This window comes from Hyperolius riggenbachi, chromosome 1 (genome assembly GCF_040937935.1).
Source record: "Hyperolius riggenbachi isolate aHypRig1 chromosome 1, aHypRig1.pri, whole genome shotgun sequence".
Classification (NCBI taxonomy): Eukaryota; Metazoa; Chordata; class Amphibia; order Anura; family Hyperoliidae; genus Hyperolius; species Hyperolius riggenbachi.
In genome coordinates this window covers 295,408,279-295,434,892 of record NC_090646.1, presented here as the reverse complement: position 1 = coordinate 295,434,892, position 26,614 = coordinate 295,408,279, and the positions used below count along the sequence as shown (strand labels likewise).

At 43.5% G+C, this 26,614-nt stretch overlaps 1 long non-coding RNA gene across 1 annotated transcript in view; it reads left to right on the top strand.

The window, feature by feature from the left end:
• Window positions 1-750: 750 nt before the first annotated feature.
• LOC137508253 (uncharacterized) overlaps window positions 751-26,614 on the top strand; it is a 62,613-nt gene continuing 36,749 nt past the window's right edge. The window contains exons 1-2 of the long non-coding RNA XR_011020479.1: window positions 751-1,016; window positions 24,920-25,201. This is a non-coding gene — a long non-coding RNA (uncharacterized lncRNA). The remainder of the gene's footprint in view (window positions 1,017-24,919; window positions 25,202-26,614) is intronic.

The window sequence follows — 26,614 nt, the reverse complement described above, 5'->3', positions numbered from 1 at the left end:
TTCTCTGGTGTATATACGTCACTCAGTGACCAAGCACACATTTGCTGACACAGTTGTGCAAAAATTCCCTTTTGCTTATTTTACAGCTCTTAAACATACAGTGTACCAATTGAAAGTGATAGTGATAGATTAAGTTCCCCTGATTGGAGAGGAAGTAGCAGAAAGAATGCCTTGCTAAAGAAAGAGGCGGCATGGATAAGAAGATTGGGGACTTTGGGACAAGGGCGGCTGAATCACGAATATTATTTAAGTTTTTGTATTCATTGAATCTGGTTTATTGTCCTGTACAAAAATCATGTTAATATTATGGAATCTGTTTGCAATCTGGTCTTTACATTTGCTGTATTTATCTTGTTGTATTATCTATTTTCATTACTCTTTTTTGCTTTTTGCTTTTAGATATCCCTGGGATGTGGCATGGTGGACCTGCTGGGTGATGTATAATTTTGTATAAGTGTTTACCTTTATTTTTATATTGTTCTGTGCTACCACTTTGACATTGAAGGCGCTGTGTCAACTTGCAACTTGTGTGTGGTGTGAGGTGTGCACAAGTGATGTATTTTTCTTTTACGTGTGAGAGCTTGCAGTGTATTATCAGCTCGCTCTGTGAGCAGAGTAGGTGGATTGGTTACTAGGTAACCATGTACACACTTGGTTTGCCCACCCCCTGATGCTTTGACAGCACAGTGTTTTACATTGCAGCCAGCTGTCATTGATGCGCATTTAGTCTGTGCACTGCAGTGGGTTTGCGCTTACAGATTGCTATGCGAGCCACTTCTCTGCCTGCGGCTGATGTTGTTATTGTGTCACTTCCCTCTTTGGCTGTGTGGATGACGTATACATAGAGGAGGGGCACGCTGTTTGAAAGCTGCAGTCCTGGCTTTGCTACAACTGTGCTCATTGGTGTGGCCACACATGGAGGGGCTGGTCTTGTTTTCTATTTTGAGAGAGCTATGCTGGTTGGTGTGTATTTGAAATGTGACATGCAGCTTACGATTTAGAAGCACAGCTTTCAGGTAAAAATGTTTTATTGGGATTTTCATATTGGGCGATCAGTTCCCCATCAGGTCCACCATTTGTTCTGCCTGGAGGGACACTGATTGGTGTTTTATCTGGGGGAGGGCCATTTAAAGGTGGTTTGTTCACTTGTTTTATATGGCTTATGCAATTTGAAAAAGAGCTTTGCCCAAAACAGCGTCTGTCATTGCGAATTTGCGATGGCTTTCTTGCACGTGCAATAAAAGAGCATATATTTACTGAACTTGGAGTGGTGCTAATCCATCTTTGATGTTCAAATGATATTCCCTGTGTGACTTCTATGTTGTCTGTGATGTCTGTGTTGTGCTTTTCCCAGCAAAACCTTTCACACATTTACATTGTTTCACGAGTATCTGAGATTTTGTGATATGTTGGGAATGATTAGTTCAAGCAATATTGAGTGTAATAAAACAGAGAGAAAATATCAAATGAAAATAAACATTTATTACTTTAGAAATATATATTAATATTAATAGGGTGTTTCTGTACTAGTTGTTCTTTATGTATGGGCCGTCAATCTAACACCACACCTGCCCCACCCCGAGCGATTGAGATTTTCTCTCCTGTTTGATAGTTTTGTTGGATCTTAGCACAAAAACTATTGAAATACCTATTAATCTGACAGGTTGCGCAGTAGATTCCTGTCAGATTTAAGCAGGGTGATCAAATCTGCTGGGAATTCAATGCAAAACAATGATGTGTGTGGCCTGCTTTAGTGGTCCTGTTGCTCAGCTATCCCTATCCACCCATCCATCCCAGGCAACATTGCGGGTAATGGCATTGTACAGATGCCTCCCTTGGGTATGCCCGAGTGGCATGAACTGTCTCTATGGACATGGTAAGAAAAATAACAGTGCGGCACACAACAGAGTGGCTTTGAATGGGGAGGGAAAATGGGGAGCACAATGAACTTAAATATTTTTACCTGTTAAATATTCGCCATGCTAAATCTCTAAGGCTAAGTTTCCACTATTGCGATTTCTGTCCGTTTTCCCGTACACAAATTATGATGCGATATTATAGGCAATTTAAATAAATAGACTGCATCCAAATTCGCATGCAGAAAAAAACTTGAAGTGCCTACTGCATTTGTGTGCATCACATATGCAAATCCCATAGCCACACTTGGGACGGCTAGAGGGAATCAGATGCAACTTTGCATCAGCACTGGTGCTGCGTTCGATTAGGATATAAACCATTCACCCTAGTAGAATTGTAGCTTTAACAAAAACTTGTACTGTACTGTACTGTACTGCACTGGATTCTCACTGTGATGACCCTGGACAGCCACCTCAGTTCAGTTCCATCTAGCATGTGTAAGACTTCAGAGGGTAAAATGTATTTAGTAGCAGGAAAGAGTGTGAGATGCAGACTACATTCTGCAGCTCTGTCTAGCAAGGCTAGGGAACAATGTGCATTAATAAAACAATATTATGTATGCATGTAAAACAGCAGGGATGAGGTCAAGTAAAGTAAAGTTGAGTTCAGGTTTACTTTAAGGACACACTAAAGGAAGTGGCAAGATTGGCATGTTGGCTGAACCACCCAACAAGCTGGAAACTTCTGGGAACTCGGAACAGAAATCACAAAGGCTTAACATACCATGTGGGAAAATGGAGAGGAGTGCAGAAGAGCAAAGAAAAAAAAATCTGACTGGAAAAAAAATGTACTATTCCACTGAATGACTTTCCATTTGCCTCAACCTCTAAATTGTAAACATCATAGAAATTAACTCTTGTAGTACAATATTTGGTTTACAGCAAGGAAACTGTAAATCATTTTTTATGGTTTATCAATGAAAATGATCCTATTATACAGTGATTAGTTTTGCCTGCAGAATTAGTCATCTGTGTTCCCTCTGTAGAAGAGATGGTACACTTTTATTCTGTGAAAGCTCTCATTTGATCTGTTCTTCGTCACTCTGGCTGCAGGGGAGAACTGTGCTGCACTGGGAATGGCAAAGATAGCTTACATCCATTTACCTAATGCAGTGGCCATCCCAGCTCAGGAGCTACTTTGATATTTTCCAGTGTTTGATCATAGGTGAGAAAAAGTGAATCCCTGCTCTCATGAACATCTATCAGTTTGAGTGGCAAAAAAATCAAAGACTACATGGATATGGATACACTTACACGCGCAAGTTCATCCTGGATCAACAGGTCTGTGGAGCAATATCATTGTTAGGATGCTCCTGAATTTGATTTTGGGTCTCTGTTTCTGCCTTTCTGTGCTCTGTTGGAACACCTTTGATCTCCCAGATGTCTTTTTTATGGGCTTCTTATCTGCAGAATTGCTTTACAAGCTATTCATCTGAGAGACTCACGACTTATATGAGCACTTGCTGGTCAGCAGAGTCTGGCCAGTTTATCAAGGTTCTGCCCTCTGAGCACCTTGGCTCTTGCCCTCTGTATCCCTGACCTCACCTGTTCATCTTGTTTTGCAATTCCTGATTCCAGTTCTGACTCTGTTCTATGTACCCTCTGGTACCTTGTGTGATTTGACTTTCCGTTGGTACCCTAACTTAGACCTTGCTCTTGTCCTCCACATGCCACAACCTCAAGCAAGTTTTAGATCTATACATGTTTTTTTCTGATTTATAACAGTCTGTAAAGTCTTTTTAACTACTTGAGGATGCAGATAATTTCACTATGCTGTGTCCATGAGCTCCCACTGTCATCATGTGCACCAGATAGGGGAGATCCAGCTCTAATTTGACAGCTAACATCTCCCCACACAGATCAAGAGCCATGCCGAATAGCTCTTGATTAAAAGGGATCACTATGATCACCACTGATCATAGTGATATCAAGGTAGCGTGGAAGAGTAACATCTCTTCCCCTCTTCTCATTACTCTGATGATCATCACTCCCCTCTGCTCAGGCATGGCATTCAGCATCACACTGCCTCTTTTATTAGGGTCCTGGCTTGATGATGTCATCAAGCCAGGACCCAGTACTTGGGGCAGTACGAGGCTGGATGCCGTCCTAAGCAGAGGAGAGCTGCTTGTCACTGGGGGTGAGTATCTATCTATATCACTTAGTAGTCTTACATAGAGATAAAGTTATTGCTGTTTGATGCTCTGGTCCTTCCTTAAAGTGAATGTGAAGTGAAACAAGAAAAATGAGTTTGATTCCTACCTAAAAAGAGGGAAGGTTCTGGATCCCACAGAGCCTCCCGGGGCCTCTATCCATCCAGTAGTTCCAGCACCGGGCCCTGTGCAGCTCTTCAACCAGCTTGGTCAAATACACCTTTGGCCCACTTCAGGCAATCTTCAGGAGTACTTGTATCCCTGAATACTTCCAAAGATAAAATAATTCGTACTGCACACTTGTAAGTCCAGGCTTGCACATGCGGGACACCCTTGTCTGTGGAAGTACTCAGGGTGACGGCTACTTTTAACGATTGCAAAGGAGTCCTGCATGCACAGAACTTTACTAGTGGACAGCGGTGGAATGAATGGACTGAAAGAGGGCCAGGGAGGCTTTATGAGATCCAGAACCTTCACTCTCCATATGCATCCCCCCTTCCTGTTCTCCTCTCTACCTATTTTAATATAAGATAAGGTTTCATAACCTTCAAGGGCAATTGCAAGCCCATTACCCCAATCTCATTCCATATCCACTTCAAGGCATCTTTCAATCGTTTCATGAGAATTTTTTGTGTTCACCAAGATGTCATTGAAGCAAAAACTGCCAGTTTCACTCAACAATAACTACCAGCACAAATGTAGAAAAGAAGATGAATAGGGTTGGCACCAGATGATAACTGACAATAAACTCCACGTGCACGCTCCTCCAGCTACCGTGCTCACCTTTCAGCTGTATAAGTCCACAAGTGAGAAAAGGAAATGATGATGGAGCACCGTTCTGCTATTAAGGTTTATTGCGTCACGTAGGCATAACAGACAAACCAGAAGTGAAGGGTGGAGGTACCGGCCTAACAGCCATTTTGCGGCTACTGCCGCTTTCTCAAAGGCACAACAACCTTCAAGGGCAAGTGCAAGTTCATTACCCCAATCTCATTCCATATCCACTTCAAGGCATCTTTCAATCGTTCCATGAGAATTTTTTGTGTTCACCAAGATGTCATTGAAGCCAAAACTGCCAGTTTCACTCAACAATAACTACCAGCACAACTTCTTTTAGTTTTTGTTTTTTTCTTAATATATCTGTCCATCTATGATCATTTCTACAAAGTGTTGGGGCATGAGAGTATTTTGTGCAAGACAGAGTGGTGACCAAAATGCATGCATTGCTTGTGTAAATTCAATACAGTTTGCATGCTTTAAGGGGCAGAGAGCAAAGTAAAAACAAAGGATTTGAGGAAATATATCAAGAACTGCACAAAAATTCCATGCCACAAAGTTAAAAGATAATGAAATGAAATCTCCAGAAGTGTCTATGCTAGAGATTTCCATAGACTAATCCACTTATAGCGAAGCAGCTGCTTAGCTGATTTATTGAAGCTATAATAACTAGAAGCTTGACTGGTTTCAGTAGGAAGGAAACAAAATAGCTAACGTACATATAATAAAGTAAAATATGATGTCTCTGTATGGTGGGGGTAGCTAGAGATATTGCAAAAAAAAAAGTATTAAAATTATATTTTAAAACAAAATACTACTAAAGAGTGTGTGTGTGTTTTCTATATTATTGTTCACAGTATGCACAGTATTTCTTTTTTGCACAGTGCGCAAACATGATTTATCAAGTCTCAGTATCACAAATTGTGATCATTTATGTCAGTTCATCTGGCAGTCATATTCAGCAGGCAAGGACTAATCAAAGCCATGCACATGCATTGGACTGTAGCTTTTTACCGTGGACCAAATATTCCAAGTTCCCCTAATAACCATATTTTAACCTCCCTGGCGTTCAATTTCCCAGGATTTCTTTGCAAAAAGTGATCCAATTAATCTTTTTTTTTTCCTGTAACTTTTTTTTCCTGTAACTTGCCAAAATGTGTCAAGCAAGGGTCTAGTATAGAGTGCAGGAGAGTATTGACATTCACAGCATGTTTTGTATTCATGTGTATATCCGTCAATACCGCTAGGGAATGTTAATTGTAATTCTTCTCTATATGGAATTATTTATTTGCACATTTATAAGAGGCACTCAAAAAACACTCTGAAGCGAACAAAAATTGCTATTTTTACCTGTTAGTTCGCTTCAGTAGTCTCAGAAGATGTAAACTGCCGCATCCCCACTGCAAAACGAGGGGTTTAGACCCCCCAAATCCCTGGGCAAACATCCACGACCATCTTGGTCATGGATTGTGCTGCCCTGAGAGGCAGCTCTGCCTCTACTGATGTCAATCGCCATGCAGATCTCCGCCTCTCCCTGACCCTCTTAGTGAAGGAAGAGGAGGAGGGGCAGGGAGAGGCGGCGATCTGCAGCGATTGACATCAGTAGAGGCAGAGCTGCAGCTGAAAGCTCTGCCTCTTTCAGGAAGCACTGGCCGCAGTGCCCCCTGGGATTTGGGGTGTCTAAAGCCCTCGTTTTGCGGTGGGGATGTGGCGGTTTACATCTACTAAGAGTACTGAAGCGAACTAGAAGGTAAAAATAGCAATTTTTGTTCGCTTCAGTCTCTCTTGAAGGAAATGTATACAAATAAGGTAGTTTGAGGAAAGTTGCAGATTGAATGGGAAATATAGAAAGGGTTGGGCTGAGCATGGGGATTGGTTAAATACTGAGGAAAAAAAGTGTCCATGCTCATTTTTGGGCACACCCACAAGTCACCATAGATACTCATCCTCATACAACATTTTTTAGGAAGTATGTATATTGTTGACATGTGGCCAAAGTCACTCTTGGACACTGGTACAGTGGGGTTGGAGCAAGTACTCTAAGAACCAAATCTGGTTGAACCTTATAAAAGACAGTCCATATTCCCGCCTCCCCCACCCTTCCCCACACAAAACATCACATTCCTTACCTGCTGGGCTGACCACCTTTTCATATAGACACTTGCAATACAATAGGCAAGCATATCTAGGGCATGGTCTTCCATAATGAATCATCTTGGACGCCCGGCAGCTCATAGGACCTTCACTTTTGAGGTTACAGATGCTACCAAAAGCAGAAAGCTAATTGGTTTGACAAAACCATCATGGATCTAAAAAAGAAAGGGCGCAGACTAGAAAGACAGTGGCGTAAATCAGGGACTGGGGAGCACAAATCTAGCCTAGTTCAACACCTCAGACAATACCAACAAGCAATAACCAAGAAAAAATCAGACTTTATCTCGCACAAAATATCTACAGCCAACAACAGAGCTGCTCAACTCTTCCACACAGTGGAATCACTCTGCAATCCTTCCTGCCTAAAAGCCCCAACCACATACTCCAGGGAAAGGTGTGAAGAATTCTCTGCCTTCTTCTCAAACAAGGTGTCTACCATCCGTGCCAGCATTACACCAACAACATCAATTGACCACTGGACGTTGCATATGCCTACTACCGTACCACCATGGCAAGTCTTTGACACTCTGAGTGTAGAAGATTTTGGAATTCTCATTCAAAGTCTCCGCCCCACTACCTGCGACCTGGATCCTGTCCCAACTGGATCCTTAATGCAGTGCCCAGCGCTGTTCAGGCCAGCACTTCACAAAATCACTCAGTGCTCCTTGCAAAGTGGACTTTTCCCAGAAGAACTAAAGAAAGCAATCATAAAACCCCTCCTGAAGAAACCATCACTAGATCCTGATTCTGTAACCAACTACAGACCTGTGGCGAACTTACCATTCCTATCAAAAGCTATCGAGAAAGCAGTCGCCAACCAGCTAGAAGCCAGGCTTACAGATAACAACATCTTTGATACTTTTCAGTCAGGATTCAGGAAAAGGCACAGCACTGAAACAGCATTAGTCCGAGTAATGAATGATCTACTTACTGCAAGGGACAAGGGTGATTGCTCAATTCTGATTCTTCTTGACTTGTCAGCAGCATTTGATACTGTGGACCATGAAATACTAATCCAGCGACTGAAGAATTACTGTGGCCTAAGGGGTACTGTTCTTAGCTGGTTTCAGACCTTCCTATCTGGCAGGACACAGCAAGTATGTCTGGGCACACACTACTCTAATCCAGTGCCACTTGCCTATGGAGTTCCACAGGGTTCTGTACTATCACCATTACTCTTTGCAGTCTACATGCTCCCACTGGGCAAAATAATCCAGAACTATGGTTTAGGATACCATTGTTATGCAGATGACACACAACTGTATCTGTCCTTCAAGCCTGGCACCCAAGACCCATCAGCATCCATAAATGCGTGTCTAGTGGATTTACAAAATTGGATGAACACCAGCTGGCTGAGGCTGAACTCTGACAAAACAGAGGTGTTGGTGGTAAGTGGTCCACACATGATGGATAAAGTTCAAAACGCTCACCACCTCAAACTAGCAATTGGGGGAGATACTGTACAGTATAAAGACTCTGTGCGAAACCTTGGGGTGATCCTGGATGGAAATCTAAAACTCAGACAGCAGGTATCAGCTGTCGTCAAGTCTTCCTTCTTCCATCTAAGAAAAATAGCGAAAATAAAACACCTTATCCCAGCTGAAGACCTACCTGCCCTGGTTCACGCATTTGTATCCTCCCGCCTAGACTACTGCAACGCCCTGTTAATCGGATCTACAGATAAGGTTCTGCGCCCCTTACAGCTAGTACAGAATGCTGCAGCCAGACTCCTAGCCAATGCCCCCCGCAGCTCACACATCACCCCAGTACTGCAAACTCTTCACTGGTTGCCAGTAAAATGGAGAATCAATTTTAAGATCTGCCTGCTGACATTCAAGGCTCTACACCACATGGGACCCAAATACATAGCGGATCTATTGGAACTTTATGCCCCTACACGCACCCTCCGCTCTGCCAACAAGATGAAGCTGGTTATTCCCAGGATACACTTAACATTTGGTGCTCGGGCCTTTTCCTATGCAGCCCCTACTCTATGGAACTCACTTCCACAATCAGTAGGAGAGGCTCCTTCTCTGGACAGCTTTAAAAAAAGGCTAAAAACTCACCTCTTTTCCCTAGCCTTTGAGACTGCATAATGCAGGGTCACAGCGCTTTGAGTCCCCAGGGAGAAAAGCGCTATATAAATATTATTGTTATTGTTATTGTTGTTATTGTTACTGACAATGAGAAAATGGCAGCCCTCCCTCTGCCCCTTTTTTTTTTACATGAGTCCCAAAAACTGTTAAAGTAAGCAAATAATAGGGATGGTGTTGCTGGCAACTTCCCGGTCACAACAGACCATTTGTCTGTGCATCTTTGCACTTCCTCACAATTTGGGATTAAGGAATGGTAGGTGACTCTACACAACAGGTATTTGGGGACCATATCCGGATAAAGGCAATGTGCTCCTTCTCCTGATATTGCTACCCTCTGTGACAGGTCAGGGAAAGCAGGATTATTATAATGTGCATACACCTTATTGGCCCTGCATATTTAGCTTTTCCTTTAACTATATAACTTCTGTCTGCACTACTTAAAGCCTTACTTTGCTAAATTATGCCAATGATTTTATATATATATATATATATATATATATATATATATATATATATATATATATATATATATACATATATATATATATATATATATATATATATATATATATATACATAGGGATGTGGAAGTTTGGGCAACCTTGTTAATCGTCATGATTTTCCTGTATAAATCGTTGGTTGTTACGATAAAAAATTTCAGTTAAATATATCATGTAGGAGACACACACAGTGATATTTGAGAAGTGAAATGAAATTTATTGGATTTACAGAAAAAAAGAGATGAAATGAATATTTATTAGATCCTCCTTTTGCAGAAATCAAAGCCTCTAAACACTTCCTGTAGGTTCTAGTTCATTCAGGTTTGAGGGCTTCTGACCATGGACAGCTCTCTTTAACTCAGACCACAGATTTTCAATTATATTCAGGTCTGGGGACTGAGATGGCTATTCCAGAATTTTCTACTTGTTCCTCTGCATGAATGCCTTAGTGGATTTTGAGCAGTGCTTAGGGTTGTTGTCTTGTTGAAAGATCCATCCCCGGCGCACCTTCAGTTTTGACACTGATTTGTGGACATTGGTCTCCAGAGCCTGCTGATACTGAGTGGAATCCATGCGTCCCTCAACTTTGACAAGATTCCCAGTCCCTGCACTGGCTACACAGCACCACAGCATGATGGAGCCACCAACATATTTTACTGTAGGTAGCAGGTGTTTTTGTAGGAATGCTGTATTCTTTTTCCTCCATGCATAACAACCCTTGTTATGCCCAAATAACTCAATTTTAGTTTCATCAGTCCACAGCTCCTTATTCCAAATTGAAGCTAGCTTGTCAAAAGGTGCTTTAGCATACCTCAAGCGACTCTGTGCTGTGAACGGAGAAAAGGCTTCCACTGCATCATTCTCACATACAGCATCTCCTTGTGTAAAGTGCGCCAAATGGTTGAACGATGCACAGTGACTCCAACTGCAGCAAGATGATGTTGTAGGTCTTTGGTGCTGGTCTGTGGGTTGACTCTGACTGTTCTCACCATTTGTTGCTTCTGTTTATCCGAAAATTTCCTTGGTCTGCCACTTCCAGCCTTAACTTGAACTGAGCCTGTGGTCTTCCATTTCCTCAATATCTTCCTAGCTGTGGAAACAGACAGCTAAAATCTCTGAGACAGCTTTCTGTATCCTTCCCCTAAATCATGATGGTGAACAATCTTTGTCTTCAGGTCATTTGAGAGTTATTTTGAGACCCCCATGTTGCTACTCTTCAGAGAAAATTAAAAGAGGAGGGAAACTTACAATTGACCCCCTTACATACTCTTTCTCATAATTGGATTCGCTTGTGTATGTAGGTCAGGGGTCACTGAGCTTACCAAGCCAATTTGAGTTCCAATAATTAGTTCTAAAGGTTTTGGAATCAATAAACTGACAACAGTTTATTGTTGTGTTCTCAATCTGGTGGACACTTTGGCTCACCAGATTGGGGACACTCTGGCGCAGTTGGTGAGCTTAAGTGCGTTAAAGCGTAACCAAGAGCCCCTGTCACTGTTTTCCTGTTGTGTGCTGCAGCCCCTCTGCATTTATATATACAATACAATACAATAACATTTCTATAGCGCTTTTCTCCCATAGGACTCAAAGCGCTTAGGCTCTCTCATATTTCTTATGGAGTCTGGGGACCTGCAGTGCTGCGTGCATGCTTTGCATAGAATTGCATAAAATTTGGTTTGTGCTGCTCACCCCTTGGTATTTATTTATAATTTTCCCCTGTGAGCCTGCATGACCACGCCCACCTCTAGCACAGTTACGCATATAAATGAGTGCATTGCACATGTTCAGAGAGTTCATTTGGTAGCTAGTGAAAGGTAAGGTGTTTTTAATTTCCTTTTTTCCTATTTAGCTGACTCTTGGGTTTTTGGATTAGTTCCCACTCGACTGCTTATGAAAACTGGCATGTTGGATTAGTTCCCACTAGACTTCTAATAAAAACTGGCATTTTGCATGGTAAAGTAGGACTCACCAGATTGGGGACACTTTGGTGCAGTTGGTGAGCTTAAGCGCGTTAAAGCATAACCAAGAGCCCCTGTCACTGCTTTCCTGTTGTGTGCTGCAGCCCCTCTGTATTTATATATTTCTTATGGAGTCTGGGGACCTCCAGTGCTGCGTGCATGCTTTGCATAGAATTGCAATTAGGGTCGTTGTCCGCCACAGTCTCAAGTCTTTTGCAGACTCCAAGAGGTTTTCTTCCAAGATTGCCCTGTATTTGGCTCCATCCATCTTCCTATTAACTCTCAGCAGCTTCCTTGTCCCTGCTGAAGAGAAGCACCCCCAGAGCATGATGCTGCCACCACCATATTTGACAGTGGGGATGGTGTGTTCTGAGTGATGTGCAGTGTTAGTTTTCTTTCACACATAGCGTTTCGCATTTTGGCCAAAAAGTTACATTTTGGTCTCATCCGACCAGAGCATCTTCTTCCACATGTTTGCTGTGTCCCCCACATGGCTTGTGGCAAACTGCAAACGGGACTTCTTATGCTTTTTTTGTTAACAATGGCTTTCTTTTTGTCACTCTTCCATAAGAGCCAACTTTGTGCAGTGCACGACTAATAGTTGTCCTATGGACAGATTCCCCCACCTGAGCTGTAGATCTCTGCAGCTCGTCCAGAGTCACCATGGGCCTCTTGACTGCCTTTCTGATTAGTGCTCTCCTTGTTTGGCCTGGGAGTTTAGGTGGACGGCCTTGTCTTGGTATGTTTACAGTTGTGCCATACTCCTTCCATTTCTGAACAGTGCTCTGTGGGATGTTCAAGGCTTTGGAAATCTTTTTGTAGCCTAAGCCTGCTTTAAATTTCTCAATAACTTTATCCTTGACCGGTCTGGGGCGCTCTTTGGACTTCATGGTGTTGTTGCTCCCAAGATTCTCTTAGACAACCTCTGAGGCCATCACAGAGCAGCTGTATTTGTACTGACATTAGATTACACACAGGTTCACTCTATTTAGTCATTAGCACTCATCAGGCAATGTCTATGGGCAACTGACTGCACTCAGACCAAAGGGGGCTGAATAATTATGCACACCCCACTTTTCAGTCATTGATTTGTAAAAAATGTTTGGAATCATGTATGATTTTCATTCCACTTCTCACATGTACACCACTTTGTATTAGTCTTTGACGTGAAATTCCAATAAAATTGATTCATGTTTGTGGCAGTAATATGACAAAATGTGGAAAACTTCAAGGGGGCCGAATACTTTTGCAAGCCACTGTGTGTGTGTATATATATATATATATATATATATATATATATATATATATATATATATATATATATATATATATATATATATATATATATGGTGTTTTATGTTTCAGGATGTGATAGTTTCGTTTAGGTCAGATCATGTACTACTTTGCTGGGAAGGATGCATAAAATACATTTAAAATATGGGGACAACCTGCTTGCCACATTGCACCATGGTTACATCATTCATGCCCTTGTTTTGCAGCTGTAAGTATTAAACCTAGTGGTGCAGGAATTAATCCGCACATGCCACGGTTTGGATGAGTTGCTGAGACAGGCTGCCACTATCTGTACATCTGTGCAGCCATTTCTAGCCGAGCATTCCAAAATTCAGTGGCAGTAGAGGCTGCCACCACACAGACTCATTTGTGACTCTATCTCTGGCTGGAACTGCCCTTGCTGAGACCCCAACATTATATAATTCCTATATTAATGGTTTACAGTAACCCTCTTTATATGTACCCCTAATAGTGCCTCCATACCAAAGAGGGTGTAAGTGTACTGTGTTGTTGTCACCAGCTAGTTAAGAAAATAATAACTGTCTACACCACCTGTACTGGGGGGTATTTTTTGACACCCGCCCCGGGAGAAATTTAGCCTAGAGACTGCATTGTCTCTCACTTCAGCTATCCTTTAAAATAAACAAAGAGAAAGAGAGAGAGATTCTTACATTTTTTTGTAACCTATATGATTTAATAATTGACCACTTGAGGACTCAGCCTTTACTTAAGGACCAGCGCTGTTTTTTCCATTCAGACCACTGCAGCTTTAACGGTTTATTGCTCGGTCATACAACCTACCACCTAAATGAATTTTGCGTCCTTTTCTTCTCACTAATACAGCTTTCTTTTGATGCTATTTGATTACTGCTGCAATTTTTAGTTTTTATTATATTCATCAAAAAAGACATGAATTTTGACAAAAAAATGACTTTTTCAACTTTCTGTGCTGACATTTTTCAAATAAAGTAACATTTCCTATACATTTGAGCGCGAAAGTTATTCTGCTACATGTCTTTGATTAAAAAAAAACCATTCAGTGTACATTTATTGGATTTGGTAAAAGTTATAGCGTTTACAAACTATGGTGCCAAAAGTGAATTTTCCCATTTTGAAGCATCTCTGATTTTTCTGACTACCTGTCATGTTTTATGAGGTGCTAAAATTCCAGGATAGTATAAATACCCCACAAATGACCCCATTTTGCAAAGAAGACATCCCAAAGTACTCACTAAGAGGCATGGTGAGTTCATAGAAGATTTTATTTTTTGTCACAAGTTAGTGGAAAATGACACTTTGCGACAAAAAAAAAAAAAAAAGGTTTCCATTTCTGCTAACTTGTAACAAAAAAAAAATGAAATCTGCCATGGACTCAACATGCCCCTCAATGAATACCTTGAAGTGTCTACTTTTCAAAATGGGGTCATTTGTGGGGTGTGTTTACTATCCTGGCATTTTGGGGGGTGCTGAATTGTAAGCACTCCTGTAAAGCCTAAAGGTAGTCATTGCACTGAGGACCCCTTAGCGCAGTTTGGCTGCAAAAAAAGTGTCACACATATGGTATCGCCATACTCGGGAGAAGTAGTACAATGTGTTTTGGGGTGCATTTTTACACATACCCATGCTGGGTGGGAGAAATATCTCTGTAAATGACAATTTTTTGATTTTTTTACACACAATTGTTCATTTACAGAGAGATTTCTCCCACCCAATATGGGTATGTGTAAAAATACACCCCAAAACACATTGTACTACTTCTCCCGAGTATGACGATACCACATGTGTGGCACTTTTTTGCAGCCTAACTGCGCTAAGGGGCCCAAAGTCCAATGAGTACCTTTAAGATTTCACAGGTCATTTTGAGACATTTGGGTTCAAGACTACTCCTCACGGTTTAGGGCCCCTGAAATGCCAGGGCAGTATAGGAACCCCACAAGTGACCCAATTTTAGAAAGAAGACATCCCAAGGTATTCTGTTAGGTGTATGACGAGTTCTTAGAAGATTTTATTTTTTGTCACAAGTTAGCGGAAATTGATTTGTATTGTTTTTTTTCTTCACAAAGTGCCAATTTCTGCTAACTTGTGACAAAAAAAAATCTTCTATGAACTCACCATGCTCCTAATAGAATACCTTGGGGTGTCTTCTTTCCAAAATGGGGTCACTTGTGGGGTTCCTATACTGCCCTGGCATTTTAGGGGCCCTAAACCGTGAGGAGTAGTCTAGAATCCAAATGCCTCAAAATGACCTGTGAATAGGACGTTAGGCCCCTTAGCGCACCTAGGTTGCAAAAAAGTGTCACACATGTGGTATCGCCGTACTCAGAAGAAGTGGTATAATGTGTTTTGGGGTGTATTTTTACACATACCCATGCTGGGTGGGAGAAATCTCTCTGTAAATGGACAATTGTGTGTAAAAAAAACCAAAAAATTGTCATTTACAGAGATATTTCTCCCACCCAGCATGTGTGTAAAAATACACCACAAAACACATTATACTACTTCTCCTGACTGAGTACGGCGATACCACATGTGTGGCACTTTTTTGCACCTTAACTGCGCTAAGGGGCCCAGAGTCCAATGTGTACCTTTAGCATTCACAGGTCATTTTGAAACATTTGGTTTCAAGACTACTCCTCACAGTTTAGGGCCCCTAAAATGCCAGAGCAGTATAGGAACCCCACAAATGACCCCATTTTAGAAAGAAGACACCCCAAGGTACTCCATTAGGAGTATGGTGAGTTCATAGAAGATTTCATTGTTTGTCACAAGTTAGCGGAAAATGATTTTTATTGTTTTTTTTTACAAACTGTCATTTTCCGCTAACTTGTGACAAAAAATAAAATCTTCTATGAACTCACCATACTACTAACGGAATACCTTGGGATATCCTCTTTGTAAAATGGGGTAATTTGTCGGGTTCCTATACTGGCCTGGCATTTTAGGGGCCCTAAACCGTGAGGAGTAGTCTACAAACCAAATGTCTCAAAATGGCCTGTGAAATCCTAAAGGTACTCATTGGACTTTGGGCCCCTTAGCACACTTAGGGTGCAATAAAGTGCCACACATGTGGTATCGCCGTACTCAGGAGAAGTAGTACAATGTGTTTTGTGGTGTATTTTTACACATACCCATATTGGGTGGGAGAAATATCTCTGTAAATGGACAATTGTGTGTAAAAAAAATCAAAAAATTGTCATTTACAGAGTGATTTCTTCCACCCAGCATGGGTATGTGTAAAAATACACCCTAAAACACATTGTAGTACTTCTCCCGGGTACGGTGATAGCACGTGTGGCACTTTTTTGCAGCCTAACGTGCAATGACTACCTTTGGGCTTTACAGGGGTGCTCACAATTTAGCCCCCCCCCCCCCCACATGACAGGACAGTTAACAAACCCCACAAATGACCCCATTTTGGAAATAAGACACCACAAAGTATTCCATGAGGGACATGGTGAGTTTATAAAAAAAAATATTTTTTGTCACAAGTTAGCAGAAAAGGATACTTTGTGGAAAAAAAAAACAAAAAACAATTTATGCTAACTTGTGACAAAAAATAAAATCTTCTATGAACTCACCATGCACCTCACAGAATACTTTGGGGTGTCCTCTTTCCAAAATGGGGTCGTTTGTGGGGTCTGTCCTGGCATTTTAGGGTCTCTGCAATCATTACATGTATGGCCAGTATTTCTGCTATAACCCTTATATTGGGCATACAGGTAGTGCATTCTGGGCTGAAAGGAAAAATGAACGGAAAACATCCCTTCATTCGCATCGATCAATGTGGATGAACAAATATCTGCCAAAAAATGTGAAGAAAAAAAAAGAAAGAGGGGAAGGTGTCCGCTTGGACATAGGAGCTGCCACCCCAAAAATCCAAACCCACCAGCTCGTATGCCCAGGCAAACCTGATTTATTCATCCACAGCGATCTATGTGAATGGAGAAATCATTGCTTCTTTTTTTATACAAAGTGCTTGCCAAAGCATATGAACCCCAACACCGATCCTCGGCCCATATGCCTCGGCAAACTTATCTTTTTTACTGTGGAGGAGAAATTTTGTCCTACAGCGCTGCATGCACCGATTTTGTGTAACCTGACAGAAGCGCAATGCTTCTGTCAGGATGCACCATCAGTGCTGCAGCTGATTGGTCGGTCGGTCTGGATAGAAAAAAGAGAGAAGAAAAACGAAAAAAACAAAACAAAAAGGAGGGGAAGGCGTCCGCCTGGACATAGGAGCTGTCACCCTAAAAATCCAAACCCACCAGCTCGTATGCCCAGGCAAACCTGATTTATTCATCCACATCGATCGATGTGAATGGAGAAATCATTGCTTGAGTTCTTTTTTGATACAAAGTGCTTGCCAAAGCATATGAACCCCAACACCGTTCCTCGGCCCATATGCCTCAGCAAACTTATCTTTTTTACTGTGGAGGAAAAATCTCGTCCTACAGCGCTGCATGCACCGATTTTGTGTAACCTGACAGAAGCGCAATGCTTCTGTCAGGATGCACTATCAGTGCTGCAGCTGATTGGTCGGTTGGAAAAAAGAGAGAAGAAGAAGAAGAAAAAAAAAAAAAGCAAGCAAGCAGCAAAGCGCTTCAATAACATTAACATTAACTTTTTAAACTTTATTAAATATGTTCAAACCAAACAATAACATTGGTAACCAAACATTAACTTTTTTGCTTACCTGTTTTTTTTGTTGTTTTTTTTTTTACTTGCGATCTGAGGACAAACTTCTCCTCCCCCATGGGTCAATGTGGAGAGTGCAAATCGCACAGATATGTGGCGAAGTACATTATGCATTCTGTCCCAAGTGAAAGGAGAGGTTTCTGGCAGGCCAGTGTATTTGGATCTCTCAAAACCTGATGTTTGGGTTCACACTGCATACTGGCCTATCCGGTCGGTCGAGCCCGCCGCACCGTCTCGCCCAAAACAGACCTTCAGGGAATACCACAAGAGTAGCATTCAGCCTAGTAATTAACTGCGTAGCCGTAGACTAACATGACTTCCGGGCCGACCCAAATTGCCACAGAAGCCACGCAGTAACGTAGGCATGCACTAGCATTAAGTCAAGCACTGCTGTGTCTGTAGTTCCCTAGGTTCTAAAAGTGTGCCTTCTCGTGGTACCTCTCATAACACTCCCTTAGGCATAGGCCAGGCTGGTCAGGACAGGAGGGACAGTAAACAGGGGTGTCACACCTTATTCCAGCCTTGCTGCAGACACGACATCTTTTTCTGGGGTTGCGTTGAGTTGGGGTACTGGGAATCGGGTAGGCGTAATGCCTTCCATGCAGCCGGCTATTTGCATTTGGGGGTTGGGCTCTGGCACCTCCTGGATACAGGAGTGCCGAAACGATCTCTTCCTGGAACTGAAGGAAAGATCCAGTTCTCCCAGCCTTACTGTAGAGAACAAAGCTGTTGTACATCGCCAATTGAATTAAATACACAGACACTTTCTTATACCAGCGTCTGGTTTTCCGGGAAATTAAATAGGGCCCTAACATCTGGTCATTGAAGTCCACCCCTCCAATGTTGGCATTATAGTCGTGGACGGCGAGGGGCTTTTCAATTACCTCTGTTGCCCGTGTAATTTGTACTGTCGTGTCTGTGTGAATGGTAGACAGAAGGTAAACCTCCCTCTTGTCCTTCCATTTCCTTTCTAAAGGTTTGTCATTTGCACCTACTTGTCATTTGAATGTTTTTGAGACTCTTTTGGATGTCAACAAATTTGTAAGATCATTATTATTAAAAAGGAGGATACTCCACAGGTCCGGCCTTCTCTGCAGACTTTTGACATACCCAATATTGGGGATTTCAGTGATACCCGTGCTAGGTGGACATTAGATGCTTTGTCGTCTGATAGCACGGGCATAGTGACCCTGAAAGATGCTAAACCGATCTGCACGAGAAATCCGGATTTCTATCCGATCCTGGAGAGGACATTACATGTTTAAAACTTTCAGGAACTGGTAGAGAAAGATCTCCTCGAGCTAGCTGGTAGTCTGACTAGCACATACCCATCTAATATCACTGCCGCGGAGCGACTAGCCCAGGGGGGTCTGCAGAATAATGACAAAATTGTCATCAGAAATGCAGACAAGGGAGGATCTGGTCGTTCTTGACAGTGATATGTACAGAAATGAGGCTCTTAGACAGCTGGGAGATAAGGATACTTATATGGCCTTGAAGGCCGATCCTACCATGGATTTCCAGCAGAAACTATTGAGCCTTTTGTCTTGTGGTGAAAGTATGGGCATTTTTGATCATAAAATGATAGAATATCTGTGGGTAAAATTTCCCGTTGTGCCCATCTTTCACCACTTACCTAAGATTCATAAGCCGGGCTCTCCTCCCGAGGGGAGGCCTATTGTGGCGGGCATTGGTTCATTGGTGGAGCGTTTGGGTTGTTGGGTGGATTCTTTATTACAGCCCTTAGTCAGACGACCGGGCTATGTAAAAGATACCAAACATCTGTTAGCTAGTTTAGAAACATCCCAATGGCAGGATAACCACTCATGGGTAACCATAGATGTAAAGTCTCTGTATTCCTGCATTCCCCACAATCTAGCGCTTCAAGCTCTGGACTTTCATCTTACCCGCTATTCAGACTATTCAGCTGACCTCTGCATGTTCATTTTGATGGCCGTCGAGTACCTCCTGGCCCACAACTATTTCGTGTTTGACGGCAGGTTCTTCCTCCAGAGGCGGGGCGCCTCTATGGGCGCCAAATTCTCACCATCCCTTGCCAACCTTTACATGGGGTGGTGGGAGGAGCGCTACATATTTGGGGGAACCTGCCATCTGCTGGATGATGTTGTGTGGTACGGGAGGTACATTGACGACTTGTTACTTATTTGGAGTGGAGATATCTTGGGGGTAAGATCTCTGGTTGATTACTTTGACAGTAACAACCAGAATTTACAGTTCACCTATTCTGCCAGCAAGGACTAGATCTTACTTTGAGGGGTGATCCCAATCATGGCTCTGTTGTAACCACATCCTACAGGAAGCCAGCAGTGGCAACACTGTCATGAGGGCAGATAGCTGTCATCCTGCCCATACCATACGTGGCATACCTGTGGGAGAATTTGTAAGGGCTAAGCGGAATTGTTCTGATACTTGTAATTTAGAGCACGAATTGGATGTGGTGGAGGCTCGCCTTAGGGTGAGGGGTTATCCAGGATGGTGTATTAGGCGGGGTAGAACTTGGGCAGCCAGAAGATCCAGAATGGACCTAGTTAATACGTCAGAACCTCGCCAACCTGAACCCCCTAGACCTATCTTTGTCACCACGTACTCATCTGAACAGGGACGGATCTAGGGGGGAGCAGACGGGTCTCTTGCCCCAGGCGCAGTTTGTTGAATTCTTAAAAAGGCGTCAAAATTTGGATGGAGAATGGCAGTTTAGGTGCCAAAACCTGATCTTTAGGCACCAAAACTGGATGGGGAATGGCAGCTTAGGCGCCAAAACCTGACCTTGCCCCAGGCGCAACTTGGTCTAGATCCGTCCCTGCATCTGAATACAAAAAAGTTATTGACATCATTTCCAGATATCTTCCAGTCTTGCAGGCAGATAGTGGCCTCACACCAGTTTTAAAAGATGGGGTCAGATTTTCAAGTAGACGAGCCCCGACTTTGGAACAAGTGTTGTCCCCTAGTTTATTTAATTTCAGGCCCGCCCATAAAACGTGGTTGTCTACTGTAGGCTCCCATAAATGTAGTGTTTCGACTTGTAAATACTGCGGTGTACACGGTAAAACCAAGGTTGCTGTCTCTCTCTCAACGGGCCGTAGTTTCAATATCGAACAGTTTATTAACTGTGGTACTAGAAATGTTGTGTACCTCATCACTTGCGGGATATGTTCCCTGCAGTATGTGGGGTGCACTATCCGGCCCTTGAGAGAGAGGATAGCGGAACATTATTTGGGTGCAGGCTGGCATACCTCAAAAATTAGCAATGTGGTGCGACACTTTCGGGAAGTTCATATGGGAGACATGAGCTTCTCGTTTTGCGGCATTGAGAGAGTTATGCCATCCAACAGAGGTGGAGACTCATATAAAAGATTACTGTGAAGAGAAGCTATGTGGATATTTGAATTGGGCACTAGAACTCCACATGGTTTAAATGCAAGATGGGATCTTGCTACTATTTTTTGACTTTGTGTAACTTTGTCCCTACAGGTCAGATCTGAGAATGCTGTCTTTTGTTGTTTTTATCTTGCATTCATGTAGTTTTATTTTTTGTATATTCATATATGTGTTTTAATCTTGCTCTAGCCCGTATGACTCCTCCCCCTTCGGGTGGGACTCATGGGCGGGCTTTTTTACATACACACCTCTACTTATATGTCGAGATGGTCATTATTTTGTTAGCTATGATTAAGGACGGTTAGTCCGAAACATGTCAGCTATCTGATGCTTGCCCTGGATGTTTTTGGATATGTCCAACAATAAAGGAAATCTTCACTGACATGTGCGGACCTTTTCTCTTTTGCCTGTGACTTCTGGACTTGCTTACCAGGTCGTGCACTGTCGTGGAGATTCGTGGGATGCAGTGGTGTCCACCTATCACAAAAGTCACCGAGAGCAAGTCATCTGTACACAAGGTGGCCCTCTCCCCCCGTTGAAGTCTGGTGTTAACGAGCCGTTGGGGGAAACTCCGGCGACTAGGCCGCACGGTACCACAGCATCGGATTCCTTCTAACTTTAAGTGCTGATAGAGGGCCACACTTGTGTAAAAGTTGTCTACATAAAGATGGTACCCCATATGGAACAAAGTTGACACCAAGTCCCACACAATCTTTCCACTGCTCCCCAGGTAGTCAGGATATCCGACCGGCTCCAATTTTGAGTCTTTTCCCTCATAGACCCTAAAACGACATGTATAGCCTGTGGCCCTTTCACAGAGCTTATACAGTTTCACCCCATACCGGGCGCGCTTGCTTGGGATGTACTATTTGATGCCAAGGCGCCCGGTAAAATGTACGAGGGACTCGTCTACACAGATGTTCTGTTCAGGGGTATAAGCATCTGCAAATGTGGATGACAGGTGGTCTATGAAGGGCCGAATTTTGTGGAGCCGGTCATAAGCTGAGTGGTCTCTTGTTGTTTTGTTGTCATTGAAATGCAGGAAGCGCAGGATGATCTCAAATCGCGACCTGGACATGGCAGCAGAGAACATGGGCATGTTATGTATTGGGCGTGTAGACCAATAAGAGCGCAATACATTTTTTGGGGTAATACCCATGTTGAGGAGAAGGCCCAAAAAAATTTTAAGTTTGGAAACTTGGAGTGGTTTCCACCGAAAAGGCTGGGCGTGGCAGCTTTTCGGATTGGCGGTTATAAATTGTGTGGCATAACGGTTGGTCTCAGCCACAATTAAGTCAAGGAGATCCTGGGTGAGGAACAGTTCAAAAAAGTCTAGGAACGATCCTAGTTCAACTGTCTCCACCTGGACTCCAGACTGGGCGGTGAAAGGGGGCAGTACGGGTGCGGCGGGATCAGGGGAATGCTAATCAGGGTTTGCCAGCACCTCTGGAAAACCAATGGGAGTACGGGCCCGTCTACTTGGTGGCTGCGAATCGGGTCTTAATGCACGTACCACCGAACCAGTTTCTACTACCAGGCTGGTGTTCGCCACTTCACCAGGGTCTTCTACGGTAGTACTGGTGTTGATAGGTCCAGGAGATGCTGCGCTGCTGGTGCATGCCTCACCAAGAAAAATCAGATCAGCGCCAGCACCACTCTGCTGCCCTTGAGACTGATCTTCCGCCACCTGCAGTCCAGTGACATGGGGTGTGGTACGCCTGGCTTTAGCCGGGACCTCAACCTCGTCATCGGAACTATCGGTCAGAGAGCCACTGCTGTCTACAGGATCTTACTCTGAACCAGAAGGTTTGTTGAATAAGTTGACCCAATCATCCTCATCCGACTGGTCCATGTACCTGTAGATGTCTACATTGGAAAACCTCTTTTTTGCCGTGGTGGCCTGCTAAATTTAGGAGATATTCCTCTGAGACTACCCAGGAAAAAGAGCACCTACCTAGCGAAAGGGAGTATTTGAGAGGTAGAAAGCTGTGGTCACTGAGTTTTGATTTAAAAAAAATCAAAACTGATGTTTACAGTGCCACAGCTAGTGTACAGTGTTTTTTGCAGTGATCAGAAAAAAACATTTTCTGTCACTGCGGTGGGGCGGGCTGAACGCAGTGCAGGCAAACGATCAGGTCTGATCGGGCAAACACTGCGTTTTTTTGTGGAACCTAGTGACCCTAAAATAGATCTGACTGTGATCACTAATGATCACTTACAGATACTATATAGTACCAATGCTGATTAGCGACAGTGATGACGCTAATTAGTGACTGTGGTGCAGTGGGCTGAGCACTAACTGACACTAACAACCCTTTTGCCTAGCTAACTGGCCTAACTGTTACCACTAGTGATACTAAAAAAGTGACAGTTTTCACTGATCACTGTTTTTAGATCACTAGGATAATGACGGTGAGGGGGGGGGGGGGGAGGGGGGGTTGGGGTTGGGGATCAGAGAGCAATCACAAATAATCAAAAACAATCACGAGGCAATTGTGGGGAGGATCTGAGGGTGTGGGTGATCAGCAGTTGGGGGTCTGATCTGATGGATAGGAGTGACAGGTGTGACGGGGTGATAGATGGGTTATTGACAGGTAATAAGTGGGTGTTTACAGGGAAAAACAGATGTAAACAATGGACTGCTGATGTGGGGGGGGGGGGGGGTCTCGGGGGGATCTGAACGGGTGGGTGGGTGTTCAGAAGCCCCTGAGGGGCAGTTAGGGGTCTGATCAGATAGGGGGCAGTGACAGGTGGTGACAAAGGATGATTGACAGGTGACAGATGATTGGCAGCTGATCAGCGGGCAATTACAGGGAAGATGGATAGATGCAGTATACGGGGGAGTATCAGGGGTGGGGGAGATCTGAAGGGGTGGGGGGTGATCAGATACCCCTAAGGGGTGGTTGGGGTCTGATCTGATGGGGGGCAGTGACAGGTGGTGACAAGGGATGACTGACAGGTGACGACAGCAGATTAGTGGGCAATTACAGGGGAGTCAGATAAATGCAGTATACAGGGGGGCAAAGGGGGGGGACAGGGGTGGGGGAGATCTGAAGGGGTGAGGGGTGATCAGATACCCCTAAGGGGTAGTTGGGGGTCTGATCTGATGGATAGGAGTGACAGGTGGGGGCAGGGATTGCTTGATTTGTGATATGTGGGGTGGTTAGGTGCACACTGTGGGCTGAAGGTCTGATGTGTGCTACGGGTGATCGGGGGGTCTGTGGGGCTTCTAAAGTGTGTGTGTCTCTCTCTTACTGTGCCTGCTCTCCTCACTGGTGGTCGATCGCTAAGTGTGACCATCAGCGGGGAGGCAGGCAGTATAATACAGTTTGTTTCGTAAACAAACTGTATTATACGCATTCTATTGGCCCATTCAAAGGTTTACAACCCGCCGGCGCTGCGGATTGGCTGGCACAAGGGAGCCACGCGATCGCTAATTAATTAGCCTGCAGCCAGCGACGCAGATGTGCGTCGCTGGTCCTGCAGCTACCACTTTGCCGCCGCACGGTGTGTGCGGTCGACAAGTGGTTAAAGAGACACTAAAGCGAAAAAAAAATTATGACATAATGAATTGGTTGTGTAGTACGGATAATTACTAGAAGATTAGTAGCAAAGAAAATATTCTCATATTTTTATTTTCAGTTATATAGTGTTTTTTTATAACATTGCATCATTGTCTAATATTTGCAGATTACACACTACTCAGCATTCTAAATGATTTTACAGAGCAGCCCAATGAACTATTGACCTGTCCTCTGGAGAGGAAAAAAAAAATACAGTGACTGGCAGTTGAGACAACAGGCTTCAGAAGACTTTGAAAGTAGTGGAGCTCAATGACTTTTTTGCATAGATAACAACTGGAGTTTCTTAACTCTTCCTGTACTGGAAACAATATTAGACTTATATCTCTACTCCTAATGTTTTATTTCTTAGCTGTACTACACATACAAATCATTATATTATATATTTTTTTCACTTCAGTGTCTCTTTAATAACGGACCAAGAAGAAGAAGTGGTAGAGGACTGGGGAAAGTGGCTCCATCAGCTCTAGCTCAACTAAGCTGTAATGTGGATGCACAGATTTCAAGAGGTCAAGCATAGCTGCCATTTCTTAAACTTGGTGCTAGTTGTTCCTTACAGCCACAGCATATTGATGATGATGACGTGCCAGAGTTGATGACCCAACACAGGCCAGCTCAATGCAGTACTATCTCTTACAACATCTAGGCACAGTGCAGCCAGTATCCAGTGAACCTTAAGCAGGTAATTGGAATTAGACAATCTTAAAGAGGTACTGTAACAACATAAAGTAGAATGCACTACATTATTCAGGATCCCCAATTCCATGTTAATTATCCTGGTTTTAGCATCAGAAACACTATCTGTACCTATATATTGCTGTAAATTGGTATGTCGCACCACCCTCCCAATGATGTTTTCCCTAGGCTATTTAATTATGTATTATTCTCTTCCCAGAGCATTCTGGAAAACCAGATGTTATTTCTGCTGACTTTGGAACACACAGTAAAGCAACGTTCTGCCGTGATTATGCTCCTTACCAGCAGTAAAGATGTTGCCATCTGTGATAAATTTAGAATGTAAATCAGTGGTGAAGAAAGAATTTATAGTGAGATAAAATTCTGACTAAATTCATTTATAAATGAATATTGTAAAATATAAGGAGGGAAGAAGCATGAGCAGCCATGTTCTTCTGTAACCTATTTTGACGTTCCTGCAATACCAAAAGGAAATGAGAAACAGCAATTTGTCTCAACTAACTGCTACAGGGGAGACTGTCCGGCACTGCCGGAACATACATACACACTTCAGAATAATTTCTATAGTTACTGTCACGGAAGAGCCGTGAGACCAGAAAACTAAATCACAATCGGTTTACTGCACCGATGGCCGTTGACGTGCCAGATCAGAATCTTATGTCTAGGGATACCAGGCAGTCAAGCCTGGGGGTCTCTGTTGTCTTCATAGGTGTAAAGGTAGCCATACACTGGTCGATTTGCCATCAGATTCGACCAACAGATAGATCCCTCTCTGATCGAATCTGATCAGAGAGGGATCGTATGGCTACCTTTACTGCAAACAGATTGTGAACCGATTTCAACCTGAAACCGTTCACAATCTGTTGTGGTGGTGGTGGTGCTGCTGCCGCCGCTCCCCCCCCGCATATATTACCTGCTCCGCCGGCGCGAGTCCTCCCGGTCACCGCTGCTCTGTCTCCGCTCTGGTCTCCAGGTCTGGCATGCTTTGCTTCTTCCTGCCCGGCAGGAAGTTTAAACAGTAGAGTGCCCTCTACTGTTTAAACTTCCTGCCGGGCAGGAGGAACTGAAGCATGCCGGAGACCAGCGCGGACACGGAGCAGCGGTGACCGGGGGTAGTCGCGCCGGCGGAGCAGGTAATGTATGCGGCTCTATTGCGTCGGTCGTCGGGCAATCAAACGCCGCTAGCTACGCGCTCCCTACCCGCGGGCGATCGACGGTAATTTTCCGCACGGAGCGATCGACGGGATCGGACGAAATGGATCGAAATTCGGCGTGTAGCGTGAACGATTGGCAGCAGATTCGATCCCAGTGATCGAATCTGCTGTCGAAACGGCGGCAAATCGGGCCAGTGTATGGCCAGCTTTAGAGTTCTTTTATTGAGAGCCAAGTGTGCTCTCTG